This window comes from Corvus kubaryi, unplaced genomic scaffold, assembly GCF_017639235.1.
Source record: "Corvus kubaryi isolate FWS band 111438036 unplaced genomic scaffold, C.kubaryi_AGA036_p1.0 37334, whole genome shotgun sequence".
NCBI classification, from domain to species: domain Eukaryota; kingdom Metazoa; phylum Chordata; class Aves; order Passeriformes; family Corvidae; genus Corvus; species Corvus kubaryi.
The window spans coordinates 3,222,467-3,240,060 of NW_024581108.1; the positions used below are offsets into that span (position 1 = coordinate 3,222,467).

Sequence of the window (17,594 nt, forward strand, 5' to 3'; positions counted from 1 at the left end):
TGTCTCCAGAGAGATAACTGGTGCCAAGAATATTTTGAAGTCAGTCCTAGATTGCCACTGGCGTTAGGTTAAAGAGTGAGACGGAGCAGTTAAACATTGGAATGGGCTGCCCAGGGCAGTGTTGGAGCCGCCGTCTCTGGAGGTGCTCAGGTAATGACTGGAGGTGGCCCTCAGTGCCGTGCTTTATGGGACAAAGTGGGTGTTTGGTTGGACACTTGATCCTGAAGGTCTTTTCCACCCTTTATGATTCTGTGGATGAACCGGCATTTCTGGATCAATGGCAAAGAGTCAAATGACTACAACACAATGATGTGGGCTCTTTAAAAATCATCATCTGACTTCTCTCAGTCTAATTCTCTATTGGACTTTATCAATTCTTCTGAGTTATCCATTAATTTTTTTTGCATAGTGGAAGGAGAATTTGGCTCAACTAAAGTTGGTCTTAAATTGAGCTGAATAGTCAAGATGTTTTCTTTGCCAGTCACTGAAGTTTGTAGGTGATAGACTAAAAAAACCAGTCTCTCTGGAAAACATAACCTTTCTTAGCAACCAAAGGTGTGAAACAGGACTTTGCTAATCAGACATGTAACAAATTCATAATTTTCTGCTGTCAAGAAGCATCTGCAGCTCATTGCATTGGTGTGTTCATTAATGCTCTGCAACGTTTTCAAATAAAATCCAGTCAATTACTCTAGATAGACTTATCATGAATATGTGAAATATTCAACAAAATATTTTCTCTCAGATGAATGAACAGACTTTAATTGACTTTAAAGTCTGTATTTTTGTCAGCAGAAAAGAATGATCAGAGGTAGTTCGCTTATGTAATATTACGTATTTAATTTCTTTTGTTACTAATAGAGTCTCTTCGAACATAGCGATTTAAAAATGCTTGAGTTATTCAGTTGGAACAAACTACAACCCTGATTTTATGACAGCAGTCACTTTTAGAAGTGTAAATTAATATTTCCATGAAAATGGGGCTTAATATGGCACTTCAAAAAGGACTGATAGTAGAAATTCATCTATGTGTATTTTTATCTAGAACAAGTGATTTGATTCGCACATTCAGGAAAATACAGGAAGTTAATGGCACAATTTAGAATTGAACCTAGATTCTGGCTAGTGTATTAATTAATTAGTGACCCACTGTTTTCTCCAATAGGTGACTACAGGAGAAAGTTTCACAAAGGCTGTCTGCATTTCAGGCGGCTCTCTTGAAAGCTGTTCTTGCATAGGCGAAGTTACAGCATTTCAGGGAGTGGGTATCCAGAGCCAGCCCTACAGCTGCCAGCTCCAGCTGTGGGCATACCTGAAGCTGCTTTCTGTTCAAGTTACAAAGCATTAGATACTTTTCTTTGCAGAGTATCTTAACACATAACAACCAATAAGCACCATACACGATACCTTTACATTTGCCTATAGCCTATCATAACTACTACCATCACCATGTTATAGTCATTATTATCCAATCACAAGAGTAAGTAAGTTACAATTTAAGCTTACAATGGAAAAGTCTCAGACCTTTCTTCTTCTTGCTACATCAACATTTCTTGTTTGCCTGCCATATCTCTCTTTTTGGTAAAGACATGTTTTCTATTTACTTATGCTCTTCTTGAGACTTACTTACTTGGTGAAAAACATGTCTTTGTTTGTAATCACATACCTTTGTCCTATTCATAAAAATCTCCTTCCAACTCATCTCCAACCTTTGCCTTCTCAGTTACTCATCGATCACTGTTTCAGCAAAACATCTTTTATTCTATATCAAAACTTGCTTTCATTTCTGTCTCATCCCCAGTTTCTACATTCACAGACCTTTCTGCCAACCCTACATATCTGTGAAACTTTCTTACCAAACTTTCATTCTCCCCAACAGGTGACTAAGTCCCATTTGTTTCTTTTTAAAAGAAGATCCTGTTGTAATACATGTCAGGCTTTTAAAATCTGATCCCTATTCATTTACATGGTAGCTTCTTGAAGCTTCTTTGTGCATTGATCCTGAATTTGGGATGGAAGAGTTTTGATGATGATTCACGGAGTCAGCCCAGTTCCCGTTCCCCAGTCTTGTCACTGTGCTGTAATGAATGTACTCTTCTCCTCTGAGTTCCAGTTGATCAGTGAAACTTTATAGGTGTTTGCATACAATTTGCAAACCCAAAAAAGAGGTGAAGAAAGGAACAGATGAAATAAATTGAAGTGGAAAAAAAAGCTGGCTGTTAGAATGTAATCAAGTAATTGTTCTTTAGTTGTCTTTCTTCAAATATTCTGAAAATGTGCTTTCCAGTATTTCCTGGTTTTTCTCAAAAAATTTATCAAGTTACATTCTTTAAAGATTCCTTTTCTCTAGTGCACACTTTGCTGTCTAGAATCCAGTGAAATATTCTGGGTTGTTAAAACTTAGTTTTCTCATTTTCTTTCTATAATCATTCACCTTTTCAGGGCGCAAAGGTCTTCCACTGCCATGCCCTTAAGTGCAGTCTAATGAAGGTACTGCATGTGAAAATCTATTGTAATAAGAACTTCTAAAGAAACTGAAGGAATAAACTAGGAAACAAATTTTGAGACGTGGTGTAGTAGATACTGTTTTCTATCACCAGTTAACAGAATGGTTCTGTGGTGCCTGACACTTGCAGGATGCTTATTCATTTTAGTTCTTCCCCCCCGAGGACTTCTAATCAGCTTCTCAGTACAGCAGCCACGGAATCCTGGACCGAAGCACAATTCATGTGGGTTTAAAAAGAGTTCCTAATGGTGAGGTCCCGTGTGCCTTGTTCTCTTCAGGTGCAGGAAGATCAATTAAATATCACCGTGTACAATTCATTCCAGCAGAATGCTTTGATCTACTCCAGAAAGCACATTTTTTCAGTCTCCTCTCTTTTCTGTGCAAGGCCTGTCTAGCTGTAGGCATTTTTCATATCTTTTCAAGGGAATCACATTCATCAATGATGCAAGATCAAGAAATCAATATATCAGTGCACAGCTGGGCTAAATATTGTAAATTATCCATTAAGTTGTACCAACTTGCATTTATTTTAACAAAGAGTAAAAGATGTCTTTGAACAAAAGTTCATTTTGTCCAAGTTTCTAACTTTGCATCTTCCGTGAAAAATCAGGCCATAATTAAAGTTTGAGAAGCATTTATCCCAATGATCAGGACAAGGAAGGTAATATTTTTGTCAGAAAACTTTTAACGTTTTGGCTAATATCCAACAATGAAAATGGTTTGAATATTTTATTTCCGATATCTTGGGAAATCTGTACCTGCCCTTTAATGTTTTCATAGTGTGTGACAAAACAAATCTACAGAATTACATTTATATCAGTACATTAAGTATAGGTGTATCTCATACTCTGTATTCCACTGAGTTGTTTGCAACTTACACTGAAAACAGAGACAGTGATTTCATGGACTTTACTGCGAGTTTACCACAAGTAATTAGGCTTAATGTCATTTTAACTAGTGTACCGGTTTGGCCAAATTTAGAAATACATCCTCTGAGAGAAGGCACAACCACCCCTCCCCCACCAGGTTTGGGAAAAAATAAATTTTCCTCGAAGGAAAGTGAAGAAGATAAAACTATTTATTTAACAAACACATGGGAAAGGAAAATAATGTCAAATGGTAAAATCCTTCGCTGTGGAGGAAAAACCTGGGAAAGTGTTCGAGTCCTCCCTTTGGTCTCCTCGGAGCTGGGGCTTGGCCCAGGGCCAGGCCCTCTGTGCCCGGTGGAAAGTCTTCCCGATGTGCTCTGATGTTACAGCAATCAAGCAGTCCAGTAGAAAAGGGAGAAAATCCGAAATTCCAGAGAAGGAAAAATTCAACTCTCAGTCTCCCTCCGGAGAACAAAGCAGCTGAACCCCTGGCCAAAAAACTGTTCTGGGCGCAGCAAGCCGGGTCTTCCTCCCTCCCCTGCCGCAGTGGGGAAAACCAATTGCTATCTGGGTGTGACCTTGAACAAGCTGCAAACTGCTTTGAGAAAGTTTTGCTCAGTTTTTTCCTTCCCCCTCTCAGGCTCAGTTTAGAGGCATAGAAAGGCACAGGAATTAATTTCTGGGCATAGGCAGCAATATGGGATACACATCATAAGGTCACCCCAAGACAACTAGTTATCCTGATATTGGCATTTCTGGGAGGTTAGCTGTTCCTGAAGTGATTTAATTATTGGTAAGAAAGATTATGAAAAGATCCCTGCTTTCTAAGTGACCAGCTAAGGTAATCTATCTCCGAGAAATGCACTGTAAGGATTTTCTAGAGCTCTATCTGTTAGTGCAAGAATTAGGAGATGGCAAACTCAGCAGCTGAACAGGCTTAGAGCAACTTTCTTAAGTAGAAATCAAAACCTCATGCTGATTATAAGGACAGATAATATGCAGAGCATCATAAAAAGGCAATGCAGGACAAGCTGTGACCATGTGGTGATGCGATACTTTTACTGTATTTTCGTATGTTCTCTGCACCCCAATGGTTCATCCCCACCTTCCCCACTCCTATTCCCAGGTGGTTTGCCCCAGACCCAAGCCGCTCCCCCGGTGTTCCCTATATGGTTGTTCTCCTCCCCTTGTTCTAGTCGGTTCCCCATCAATCACCCAAACCCCTCCCGTTATTCCCGAAAGTTCTGTGCCTGTCACCAAAGCCCTCCCTAATTACCCTAATATGGTCCCTGTCAATCCCCCGAGATCCTGCCCCCTCAGATGCCTCCCCTCTTGGAAATCCCCTAAAGCACGACGCCCCATTGGGGCATGTGAGCCCTTTCGCTCCAACACTCGAGACTATTGGTCCCTATGAGTGTCTATCCCTGTCCCTATCCCTCCCCTAAGAGATCCTATTGGTTCCCAGTTAAGCCATCCCCATTGTAACGCCTTCCTTTATTAGAGGTTTCCCAACTCTGTTCTGGGCTTGTTGTCTGTGGATACTGTTGTATTGTCTGTCGTCGCGAGCCTCCTCGCTACTTTTTAATGCTCTGCCTCGTCGGGGCTGCTGACAGCTGCAGCACCTGGAGCTTCAGCTCCCCTGGGCAGAGCTGAGCTCCTGAGGAGCAGCTTTAAAGCCGAGAGCCTCCAGCTGCTGCCCGCTCCTGCCGCACACCGCAGGGGCTAGCCGAGCAGAGGGGCGAGCGGTCAGTGCCACACGGCCACAACTGGTCTCAAACTCTCTGAGAGCTCTGAAAGCACGGGCGGCTCCTTCCTCCGTTGGCATGGCCGAGTCTCAGCTGTGCAAACAGCGGGATTGGCAACCCCCCCGACACCTGCAGCATCTCCGGCTTGCTCCTTCCCAGCGCCTCTTTCCTGCTGCTCCCAAACCCGCTGTGCCCTACATCCTTCCCCACCCTTCCCGCTGGCTCCAGCGCCCTGCATCCCTGGAACCCGCCGTGCCGCGGGTGTTCCTGACCCTTCCCGCTGGCTCCAGCTCCCTGCATCCCTGGAACCCGCCGTGCCGCGGGTGTTCCCCGACCCTTCCCGCTGGCTCCAGCTCCCGGTCCCTCGGCGCGGCCACCGCCGCCCTCTGACGGACACAGCCCGCGCTGCGGGTGTGTGTGAGCATCCTTTCGCCGCTTGTCTTTTGAATTGTGTGGACAGCAGATGACTGAAACAGTGTTTAAGGTGTTGTTCAGGGTCACGTTGAAGCCAAAATCTCACTGTTCTCACTCCTGTCCTCAAAGTCAGCCTGTTCTTGCTCCTTTCTGAAAACAGTGATGTTTGGGCCATTGAAATGATAATGGAGACTTCTGTCCAAGGAGGCACGTTCAGACATTTTGAAATCAATTTCATATAAACTGATGAGTGTTCTTAATAATACATTATTTTTTATTTTTTTACAAGTTTTAGGTTTTATCAGGGTGACAGATGTGTACAGTAAGGCCCAAAATTTGCCTTCACTTCAAAGCAATTCTGCGGGACATTTGTCATAAGTCCAGATTGCATTTTCACGAGGAAGCAACCCAGTAAATACACACATATTAGAACTGCAGCACTTTGTTTTCATCTGCCTATATTATAAACTATGAAGAAATTCTTGTAGAGAAGGAGAGTGAACAGGATGTGTTTGATTCAGTGGATGCATCCCTCATTGTGAGGTCTCTGTTCTGAATTTCTGACTCGCTCTATCTAGATCATGCACCAAGAAGAGCAAAATAGAGATACCCACTATGCATCAGAAGTTGTTTATTAATTTTCTTATCAAAGAAAAAGCCTGAATACTTACCAACAGCAATTCTGGGAAGGCTTTGTTGTGGTGTGGTCTCCATCACATTTTTGCAAGGGGATATAGTTTCCTTCTGATTATTGGAAAACGTATTTTGATTTATCAGTTTTGTTTCAAAAGTCCTTTATGTTGTCTTCTCTATGGCTTTGAATATGTATTCTATTTTTCTGATGTTTTTTGAATTGGAGAAAAGTAAAAGTGATAAACACTTGCATTAAATGAATTTATTTTTCCTTTTATAATGTGCATGCCAGTTGGTCACTGTATTTCTAAACAGACTGTTTAAGTCAGCAGAAAAGGAAGACCAGCTGTCCTAGGGCTGACAGTATCAAAACCATCAAAACAGAATTTAAATACTTGTCCTGTTCTTAATGCTGAATTCAGAACAGAACATTACTGCTGCTGGGTTTAAATCACACCCATGGACTGATCTGACTATCTCAGTCTCTGTAAATAACATGTCCAGAGCAATAACAGGAATTTGAAGTCTTGAACTGAAGGAGCAAATACCTTCAGTCCCTATAGTGAACTCAATCACCTTCACCAATAATCCAGATGTAGTCTGGGTTCACCTGACCTACAGTCATTTTTCATGAGTGCCTTGCCTGTCAAATGATAGGTATGTACTGCTCACAAATGGGATGGGGAAACATGTCTTCAGGAAAGATCATGGCTGGAAGGCTTTTGATAGCTTCTAAGACAACTAATTCAGCCTTCAGTGTATTTTGTGTCTGGTCCTAACTGTGAGGTAGAGCACCTTTGGGAATGAGCTCTACGAGTCACTGCAGCACCTGCTGCAATCAGCATTCACATCTCCCAGTGCTGTCCAGAGCTGTGCACTGGCTGAGCCTGTTCACAAAGAGCATAATGAAAGGCAGCCTGGTGGCCCAAGGTTTAGGGTCCTGTGTATTTCAGATTCACCAGGCCTTTCAGGTCTTCCACTGAAATGTGCTTTGGTTACTGGCTCTCTAGATATCAGATGTCTTGAAACTTTCTAAAAACACAAACAAGAGAGTGTTGCAGTCACAGGCATTGAGGCATGGTCTCTTCCAGTGTTACATAATCTCTTATGAATCTTGCCATGATTTCAGAGAGGGCTATTACCTGCTGGTGGAGATAATAACAAGAACTGTGCCCTTTCCAGCACATCATAATGGCAGGACACTATGCTCCATGCTCCATGTATTTTTTTGCAAAGCCAGTGTACAGGGATCTGATTTCCTCTCCATTGCCCTGAGCACAGGGACATAACAAGAGACCTTCAGAAGTCAGCATTCCACAAACTTTCCTCTGTTTTGTATAGAACTCTTAAGTATTGCAACCCTTTTTGGTACTGAAGGCCCTTAGGCACACTGGCAGTCAGTGGAATTAAGGTTAAGCACACGTGCAGTTTTTAAAGTGGGTTTAATGTTGTGGTTTGCACAAACACTTGGTAATGTTATTTGTTAACCCATTTTCTACACACTGGTTTGGAAATAGCTTGCTTTGGTATCTCTAAGCTGTGTTGTAGTATATGTGTTTGTGTCATTAGAACTTCCTAATACCACACCAGTGATTTTTGAGTTTTTATTCTAAGTTTTGTTTCAGGTATATTGTAGAGTCAATTTAAACAAAGTTAAAATGTATGTACAGTAAGTCCAGTCCTTACCTGTCTGATTGACACACCTCCATGAGAGTCAGTGGCTCTTTGCCAACTTCCACTGGGGGGAAGGCAGGGCAAGGCAAGATTAATGAACTGCTCCTGGTGATCGTCCCCTTAATCCTCTTATCTTTCCATTTACTTTGTTGTTACTGGGTTTTTTTGACTCAAGGTATTTATATTTTATATGCTTATACAATACCATTTCTCAAAAAATCTACTAGAAGCAATCTAGCTACTTTTACCATCTTTGTTTCCAACAAAATCCTAGTTCAGTCTCTAAAGAACTGCCTTCTGGAGATGTGTGTTTATGGAAGCATATACATGCAAACCTTGCAAATTCTTCTACATTTTGCTACTCACCAGCCAAGAAGGAAACAGGAGAAAGCCAACAGTCACCAAGTAGAGAAAAAGCTTTCTTTAGAATGTCACCACAGGTGTAATAATGGACTGTGGTTGCACTGTGAAAGTGATCCTGAAAATGCTTTTTTAAGTGAAGCTCTAGTTGGTGGGAGAATCCATCACCTTGATCACACTGAAAGTACAGGGAAAGTTTACCCAGTTTATCATGAATATGTTTGGAACACATAGGAAAACTGAAGTCCTCACTTTCTGGTTGATAACAGGTGTACAGCCCAGTCCGTGTGCAGAGGCAGTGTAAGTACTGGGTATCTCAACCAGCCAGGCTCACAATCTTAGGCACCTTAATAGAAAGGGAAGAAAATAAATAACAAATGTGACATTTTGATTTTGTTTTTTAATAGACTATTTTCAGGAAAACTAAAATAATAATGATTGAACAGCAGCATTGTACACAGTTTAAATCCTCCTAAAGATGAAGGTCAACACAGAATTCTGAGATAAAAAAGACAGATTAAATATTTTGAACATAAAATGCAGTTGATAATGAAATCTATAAATGGAAACCTTTTCTGTGTTGTATAATGGTAACACATGACATTTTGCTGTCCATATAACCTTTAGCTTTTCTGTCAATATTATTGTGCTGCACAGATTTCAGAAAAGGCATTAAACACTGTCAGAATGAAAGCTATGTTTTAATAATAAAGCAATTATTATCCACTTATGATGTAGGAATATAATTGGATTTTAATGTATTGAATCAAACACTATCTGCTTCAATAACAATGTTGCTAAAACTATCATCTATAATTTATTAGGAATGGAACAAAATTTGACATCAGGAATGTAAACTAAGCCCTGCAACAGACATTTGTTGCAAAGATGCACAGATATTCAGCAAATTATTACTGAAGGGTCCAAGTATTAGCATCAGCCTAAGGTTTCATGTGTATTTTATTTTTAAGATGAAAGCAAGCCAAACATTTAGATTTATGAAAAATAATTGGTCAAACAGCAGCAGCAGAAACCACATACGAGTGGTTGCATAAGCATTATTTAAGAGACATTCTGTTCAACAATCATTGTTCCACTTAGAAAATATATAATGTGATATAATTTCTAAACACAAGGCATGGTTTCTGAATAATTAAACAAAATCTTTTCAAGATTGAGTCATTTTATCTTGTAGTTTTCCTTTTTTTAAACCTTAGCTTCCAGTTTTTAATTTGTATGCCAATTTGTGGAAGGATGTTAAATCTTTTTGAACTTCTAGGCCCGACTTTGCCTAAGCAAATTCTTGTGGCTACACCTTTTAACATTCAGGAGTATATGATTGTTCATGTCTGCAGCTGTGTATTGTGTAGGTTGTCTGATCGATTTTGAAAGTTTTACTAAGAAATGTGGTAAACAGTTGAGAAAAAATCATTTCTTGCCATTTTAGATGCCTCTTAAGAAAACTCATTTCTGTGTTGCTGATGCCTCAGTCAAAATATGCAAGTATAATAATACAAGGTGTTACTATACAAGTATAGTAATACAAGAGACTGACTACAATGATTAGAGGAGTCAGGAGTTTTGATAGCTGTGTATTTGTACACAGAAAACTTCAGCTTTGCTGTAAAACCAACAATGTGGCCTTTTGTGTTAAGCTATTGTGACGCAATAGAATTCTTCTGGAAAATGAAGATCCAGACTCTGCAGTGACATGAATCCCATGTGCTGCAGAAAAACCAGAGCAGTTTCTGCTTCTTCTACCCAGCCTGGTTTTACAAAATGGTAGAATAGTAAGGCATTATTTTCAATAAATGCATATTATGTATTGTTTTCCAGCATTGAGGAATACACTGAACAAATGATCAAGCAGGTTTTAGAGTAACACTCCAAAAGTAAAGAGAAAATCCCAACAGAAGGCCCTCTGCTGCCAGATGCTCTGATAGCAAGAGGATGGTGTAAAAAGCAGCGGCAGGAAATCACTCCAAGGGTTTGCACTAACTTTCTATCAGGGATGGTTTGATTACACTGCAGATAAGATACAGTGACCTTGTTAAGTTCCCCTCGCATTCCTGCTGTTTATCTGAACATAAAGGACAGAAATGGAGCTTGCAAAGACACAAGAGTTCAAGTCCTGATTTTGCCATCTAAGCTGTGTAGATACAAGGATGTGCCAGGGCAGATCATCTCCCAGAATGAAGCTCTCTGATAGAACATCTGAGAGTGTTTGCACTGTAATGTACCGGAGAAAAATCTAAGCTAGTGTTAAATGAGTTTCTAATGAGAACTAGTCCAGCTGTGGCAGGATGGTAAATCATCCTCACTCAGAGCTGGGATATTATAAATAGGTTTCTGCTCCGAAACCCAACCATTGATTATCTGCACTGTGCAAAGGGGCAGGAGGCCTCAGTGCTGCACCTGAGCTTGGGTCAGGGACGCAGTGGTAGAACATCTTGTTCTGTTTCCTGCTTCAGCACAACCCTGAAGTCAGATTTTCTGAGACAGCGCTTTAGATTTATCTATATTTGGGCACTGTACGAAGTACATATCTTGTTGAAAGCTTAGTCCCTCCTGAGTTTGTTTTGGCTAGGTTTGAAAAGTGTCATTGTTTTGATTCAGCTTTTTAATAAAACTGATGCAACTTGGTGTCTTGTGAAGCAGTTTGGAAGATTAGTAAAGTACTTATGAGAGGTTCTTCCATGCTCATTAAGTTCCAATTATTCATCCTTGTTGTTAACAATCTCTTTGTAGAAAGTGACCTTCCCTGCTTCCGAGCCTTGGTTCCGAGAGCGTTGTGATGCCACCAGCCATGACTGTAATTCATGTACCAATTCAAATGTGTGAAATTCATTTTCAACTTGAACTGGCAGATGGGGTTCAAATCCACAAAAACAGATACTGCAAGGGCAAAGAAGTAAAAGCAATTTTCCAGGATCATATAACACTAAATTGGCTAAAAAACATGTATCGTCAATGAGTTTGATTTCAGAAAATCTATCCTTTCTCTTATATAATGAGTTATCTTTGGGGAATTTTAGTACAGTCAAATTTAGTAGGTTGGAATTGACTGAGCACTGACTATGCCTTGGGCTGAAAAGATAATAAACCAAATCTTTAATATACAATTACAAATATTAAATGGAAACATTTCAGAAGATACGTGAGTACTGCTTTCATTAACCTGCTATTTACAATGTAAATGGAATCTAACCCCGTGTAACAGCATTGTTGTGCTAATTTATTTTACTGTTTCTAGAAGGAGGTTTTTGTTAAAATCAGGTGAGAGTATTTGCAATAAAATTCATTTTTGCAAGGTGCTGTGATAGCATCTGCAATAGAACAGTTAGTGCTGGCCTTTAACCTGACCTCATGGGCATCATGAAAGGTACTGTACTACTGTACTACAGGTATTGTGTGCACTCCCTTAAGTGTAGCAAGCACAGCTTGGTCTTAACCTGGACAAATGCTGCTAGGAGTAATCTGCAATAGCCAGCTCAGCTTTATCTCTAGGAACAATTTTTATAATTGTCCCTGATTAATTTATGTACGCCCTGATAAAATGTCTTGCTAATCCATGCAATAGGCCTTTAAAATCCCCAAACATCCTGTTTTGTAAAGAGAACACTGCCTAGCTCCTTTCTTCTTCTAATTGACTTCTTTGCCTCTGGAACATGTCCTCTAAAAATTATAAGGCCCTAAACATTCTACTTCCTTCACAAAACACTAAAATATGAAATGTGAAAAAATTCAGGCCTGCAGCCTCCTTAAGAGGCAGCCAGCATAGCTTATGGCATCACAAAGTCCAAGGATTCACAGTAATACCCTTCCTAAACATGAATAGAGGAGATTCATATTCAGATGATTAAATGATTAGAGATGAGGAAAATGTTCCATAGGAGGGGGATTTAAAAGATTGAAAGTGCTTACTTGGAGAAAAAATGCAGAGGATAAAAATATATATAAATTTAAAAAGTAATGCTGCAGAGGAGGTAATTACTTTTGTTATGTACCAGTGATCTGTATTGCCATACTAGAAGGATTTAATGAACTTTAGAGAGAGACATGCTTAAAATGATAAATGCAAATCCTTGTTCTTTTTTTAAAAAAACGTTTAAGAATAGTTGATTTTAGGATTGTCATACACTTACTGAGTTCTATGCATAAGTTGGTGTCAGAAAGCCTGCAAGGCTGAAGTCGTTCACAAATGGGTTTGGTTGTTGTTTGGTTTAAACTGGGATATTCGTCCTTGGATTTTAAGATAAAACCATTTGTTGGCACAGGTTTTTTTCCACTGAAGTGTTACCATTGGAGGCAAATCACAGCATGTTGTTTTGTTCTGGAAAAATAATTGTTGTGTTCCAAAGATATCCCTGTGATATCCCTGCCAAGGAATAATTTCTCTGTGGTATGCAGCTTGGTCAGAGAGCACATGAGAGCAAAGTTTCAAAGGTCATATTGCAGACCCTTTTCATCTTAAAATTTTCTCTTGCCCAAGTCCTTATGATTCAGGCAGCCTGAGCAATTTTTGTCTTTTCTTGCTAATCGCAATGTACCTCAGACCAGAGCATGTGCACAATAAATCACTGCAGATGTTACTGGAAGGTCAGCTGAAGGTGGGACTGCACATTGTAGGAGTTTTGGAGGTAGCACCTGAGTGGCAAAGTCTTACATCTGTAACACAGTCAAATTAAAAGCAGTATCTGTCAGAAAAAAACCCCAAAACTATTTCCAAGTGACAACTACCGCAATGGTAAACTTTAGCTTTAAATTTTGAGCTGTTTCAGTTGTAGCACTGTTAAAAAAACAAAAAAAAAAAACAAAAAAAACAACCCTCAGCAGTAGAATATTATTATAAAAACATACATTTTTCCCAGCGCTAATGCGTGTTTATTTTTGGTCAAACCAATTACGTATTCACTTTCAGGCTCATACTGATCACAGAAAATATCATGCCTTTTATTTAAAAGCAGAGGGAAAACAAAATAAAAATAGTTCTGTAATCTCAACTATAGTGTTTGCTGTTGCTGCTTGTATATTTAGATACAGACCTTTGCGTGAAACAGAGCAATCTGGTTAACAAAAGGAGACATATTAGTAAGGACTTAAATGACTTGGGCTTTAAAATAAGTGGATATAGTCAAAAGATGAAATTTAATTAAAGCTGACATTATTGCTAGCTGCTCTAATTCCATTTGTTAGCAGGAAAACATTAAGGAACCCCATACAGCTAGATTGAGAAGATGTTTTATATAATTATGCCACATGTTTAGTTAATAGGGATAATCAGGATTTACATTAGACATTGGAATGTTTTATCCTCTATCTGGGGACAAGTGAAGCAAGACAAGAGAACTCTTTTCTGCTTCAGAGCCAAAACTGGGCATCTTGCAGAGGTGCCAGTTACTGCAGATACTCAGGATATGCCCAAGATGGAGCATGTACGTGGGGAACACACTCTGCTCTCCCCAGTGCCTGGGAGCCAATAACTCGAGATTCCTTACTCTTCCTTCTCTTCCCCTTGTGGGCAAATCTCTGCTTGATCAATCATTTTCTCCTCTGCCATTAAAGTAGTGTTTAAAAAGAAAAAAAAAGTTAGGCTTGAAATATCTCTGATAAGCCTGCCAGGATGCACTAGTGAATGGCCACTAGAATAAAAAATGCATTCAGTACCTAATTTTAGGCTTTTTGCAGCCTAAAACAAAAAATGGTTGCTACATCTGTTCCCTGAAAAGCTGACATTTTGAAGTGTTTTCTTTCCAGAACAACCAATTCTCTTTTCTCCAAAATTTCACTTTTGAAGGAAATAAATTTTAAGGGTTTTTAAATTCTCAAAAGTAACTGAATTTAGGAGTCCAAATTGTAAGGTTCCTGGCTCAGCCATAAAGAACAGCCTCAGATCTTGCAGACTGATAAAGCCAGCAAGATTTTATAGTCATGGCTGGACAGAAAGATTAATAGCTTGGGAAGATTCTCAGATGCAATTCTGTAAAGGCAAGAACAAATCCTGTGAATCCCTGGAATAGATGAGACTGTGGGAGCTAATGAGTTCACACCTGCACAGCAGGGCTGCTGAGTGGTAGGAATTCCCTCCATGCTTTTCAGCTCTAAATCCTTAAGTAAAGTTTCCAGGGCTTCCAGGCAGTGTGAAAGTTTTGAAGGTCTGTCAACTACATTGGGATAGACAGGAGAGATATTTTGTGCCATGGATCTCTGGAGAAGTGCTGTCCCCAACTCAAATTCTGTATATTTTTTTCCTCATTCCTCATTCCTCTCTCTATGTAGGAGTATGAGGGACCAAACTGACTGAGCATTCCATGGCAGGGCAGTTCAAATGCTGCTGCCTGTTATCAGTCACACTTTCTTTACCATATCAGTCCTTGATGCACTTGCACTTGTTTTATGAGTTTTTAAATGGGTGTGTTTTGACATAGAAATTTGAAATGGTACCATCATGCTTCCAAGGCTAACAGGTTGGTGACATTCCATCAGAGCAAATACATAAAACTTGATTTAATTTTCTCTTAGAAGTTTAAATGCCAGGCTTCACAGCTTGCTAGAGAAACTGTTTAGCCTCTGAAATCCTTGATGCAATGCTGGTTTTTAATCAGGTAATAAGATGAACTTCAAGGCTAGATGAACTGAAAACTCTATAAAAGTTCTTAAAAGTTAGTATTATTTGTAAAATCAATTGTGGTACAATAACTCTTACAGGTCTCATTTGAATATCTTTGAAGCTGATGGGATTTGCATATAAATCTATATTCGTAAAGTAATGTGGGGGCTGATTTTAGAACTCCAAACAGACTTCATGATAAAACTTTGTTCGAGTTTGGAAATTTAAATGGTAATCCTGTCCACACAATCCACTTAATCCCCACCACAGAGACCACTAGAGGCACTCCCTGGACCTGTAATTACTTCAGGGTTGTGAAACAGAGTCTTAAGATCAATATAAAAATGTTCTAATCTTCTTAGTAAATGTCCCAAACAGTGTAATTTAGTGTTGTAAATGGCTTTATTCTGGCACACCCCTTTCTCCCTGGAGCCACTGAACGCGGCAGCACTAAAGGGGGCTGGGAGCACCAGCAGGGTCAGCTTTCCTCCCAGGGCAGCTGCAGTGCTCTCCTCAGCAGAATTCCCCCATTTCTCCTTGTCCAAGACTTTCTCCTGGAGCCTCACACCTCTCTGCAGATAAACCTCTGCTGCCCAGAGCCTGCAGCACCCAGAAGACAATACCATCAACACCATTTTCTGCTCCGTGTGGCTCCTTAGAAAGTGTTTGTTAATACTGCAATAATCTGGTTTGAGTCACTTTGCTCAGTGTCTTAGATCTTGACTGTAGTTTTCTATTTATAGCTGAATTCCCTCAAGGTTTCTAAAGACCTTTTTCATTCTAACACCATTCATACATTTTAAAGAAATACATTTTTCTTTGTATTTCTGTTTGAAAAGGGTTCCATGCTAAAATACAGAACCAAGAATGTTAAAAAGTATTCTGATGACTGTTTTTCTGAATTGAAAATCCAGTTGATACAAGATTTTACATTTTTCTTTCTGTTTTCTACCCATGTTCTTTTAGATGCAAGTTTATAAAATCTCCAGGGACTCCTCAGGAGTTAGGCCTTTACCTGTTTTCCTGCCATTATTAACTCCTACATCCTGGCAGCTCTTGCTTGAGAAGTTATCACTAACATTCACTGTCATCGTTAGGAGACAACTTTAAACTGATTGGAGTATTTATCAAAAGGTGTTGTTGGCACTCTCAGCTGAACTCTAAATCATCCTCACTGACTCATGCTTTGTCACTCTCTGAAGTCTGACCCTTATTTTATTAATCCACAGGAGAAAATACATTAGAGAGGAGTGTATTGGAAGAACAATAAATTAGCTGAATGGTCTTTAATAGACATAGCTGTCTGCAGAGGACTAGGTAAATCTCAACAGTAGAAAAATCAGAGAAGTTTTGCATGTGGAAGCTAACAAAATAATTCTTTCAAGTTATAATGTCTGGTTTCATAAGTTATATTATTTAATCTACATAATTGAGTAAAGTTGACTCAGGTTGTCCCTCCCAGTAATCAATCTGACCATATTCACAAATATACAAATTGGTTTTATGCCATTAGTTGTTCCACTGCAAGTAGGAAGATAGATCTGCATTCTTCCCCTGACTCTGTGCTCCTACTTAAAATGCTATTCCACATAAATACTGAATTTTTGTCAAAAAATGTGCAAAAACCTAGGAAAGGCCACTGGCAGAAATCTCTGGTCCCAGAATGAGAATTCAAATAAGAAAACTTTGCAACCTTTCCTGTGTCCTTTTAAGACACCTTAAATACATCCTCAGTTCCTAAAACACAAAAGAAACTTCATGGAAGTGATGGGTGGCTGTAGTTGCAATTCTAAAGTTTCATGGACTAGCAACAGTAAATAATATACAAGCCATCAGTTGTTTTGCTCTGTTCAGTCATTCCATTGGAAAAAAAATGGACATTGAAATGAAGGGAATTCAGGTTTCATCTTCCTAATATCCTCCAGCGAAATACCTCCTAAACCCAACACTAAAGCGACACAAGGGCAGAAAACTGGCATTTGTTTCAGTGTATGGCTCTGTGTGACAAAACCCCCCCAACTCAGTCTGTAATGAACAATTGAACAAGAAAATGTGAAATGTTCTTAGCTGCAGAACTGTGTTCCTGGAATATAAAACAAAACAAAACAAAGCTAAAAAATATTTTGTGGGATTATTCTCCTAAGTGGAATTGTGCCAGGCGGTGAAGTATAAAGCAATTATTCTGCCTGACGTGCCTCCACCCAGTTGTAAGTGCTCAAGCTGGCTGGTTAAGAAGGCAGTGCCTGTAAATGACAACTACTAAGGGTCACTGCTGCCCAGCAGACAGGAGGTGTCACTGAGGTCATTGGCTAGGGAATGGCAGAGGGATAGGGAATGGGAGAGGGAGGAGTCGGTAAGCATGCCTGCTGGTAGGAGAAATGGGAGTGTGGATGCAGGCTGGAAATTTAAACTTGCACCTTTTAATTAAGTTAGTTGGTTTCAATTGAGTTAGAAACACACACAATCTGTTAGAACACCTCTGGTGAGAGCATAATATCATAAAGTGCAGTAATTTGATCTTTTGCGGTCATCTGAACAGCACTAAGTTTATCCCTTGGGCAATTCCATTGACTTCCCTGGAACTACTCCAGGGAGCAGTTGAGCCCTGTGCTCAGGGAAGTAACAAATGCCTCATTACGCATGTTTGCTTACACTGTGTTGGTAGCAGAGCAGCTTTAGTGTTGAAAAAACCATATTCTAAATATCTTCATCCAGGTAATTTTCAGCTATTTACTTATCTGCTGATTTCAGAGGCAGAACTGGAATACACAGGCTTGGAGTTC

General features: G+C 39.7%; 1 long non-coding RNA gene across 1 annotated transcript; it reads left to right on the forward strand.

Moving 5' to 3' along the window:
- The first annotated feature begins 1,732 nt into the window (after positions 1–1,732).
- Positions 1,733–17,136, forward strand: LOC121666015. The gene is made up of 3 exons (XR_006016534.1): positions 1,733–1,879; positions 16,836–16,838; positions 17,125–17,136. It is a non-coding gene; the product is annotated as an uncharacterized LOC121666015 (long non-coding RNA).
- The last annotated feature ends 458 nt before the right edge of the window (positions 17,137–17,594 follow it).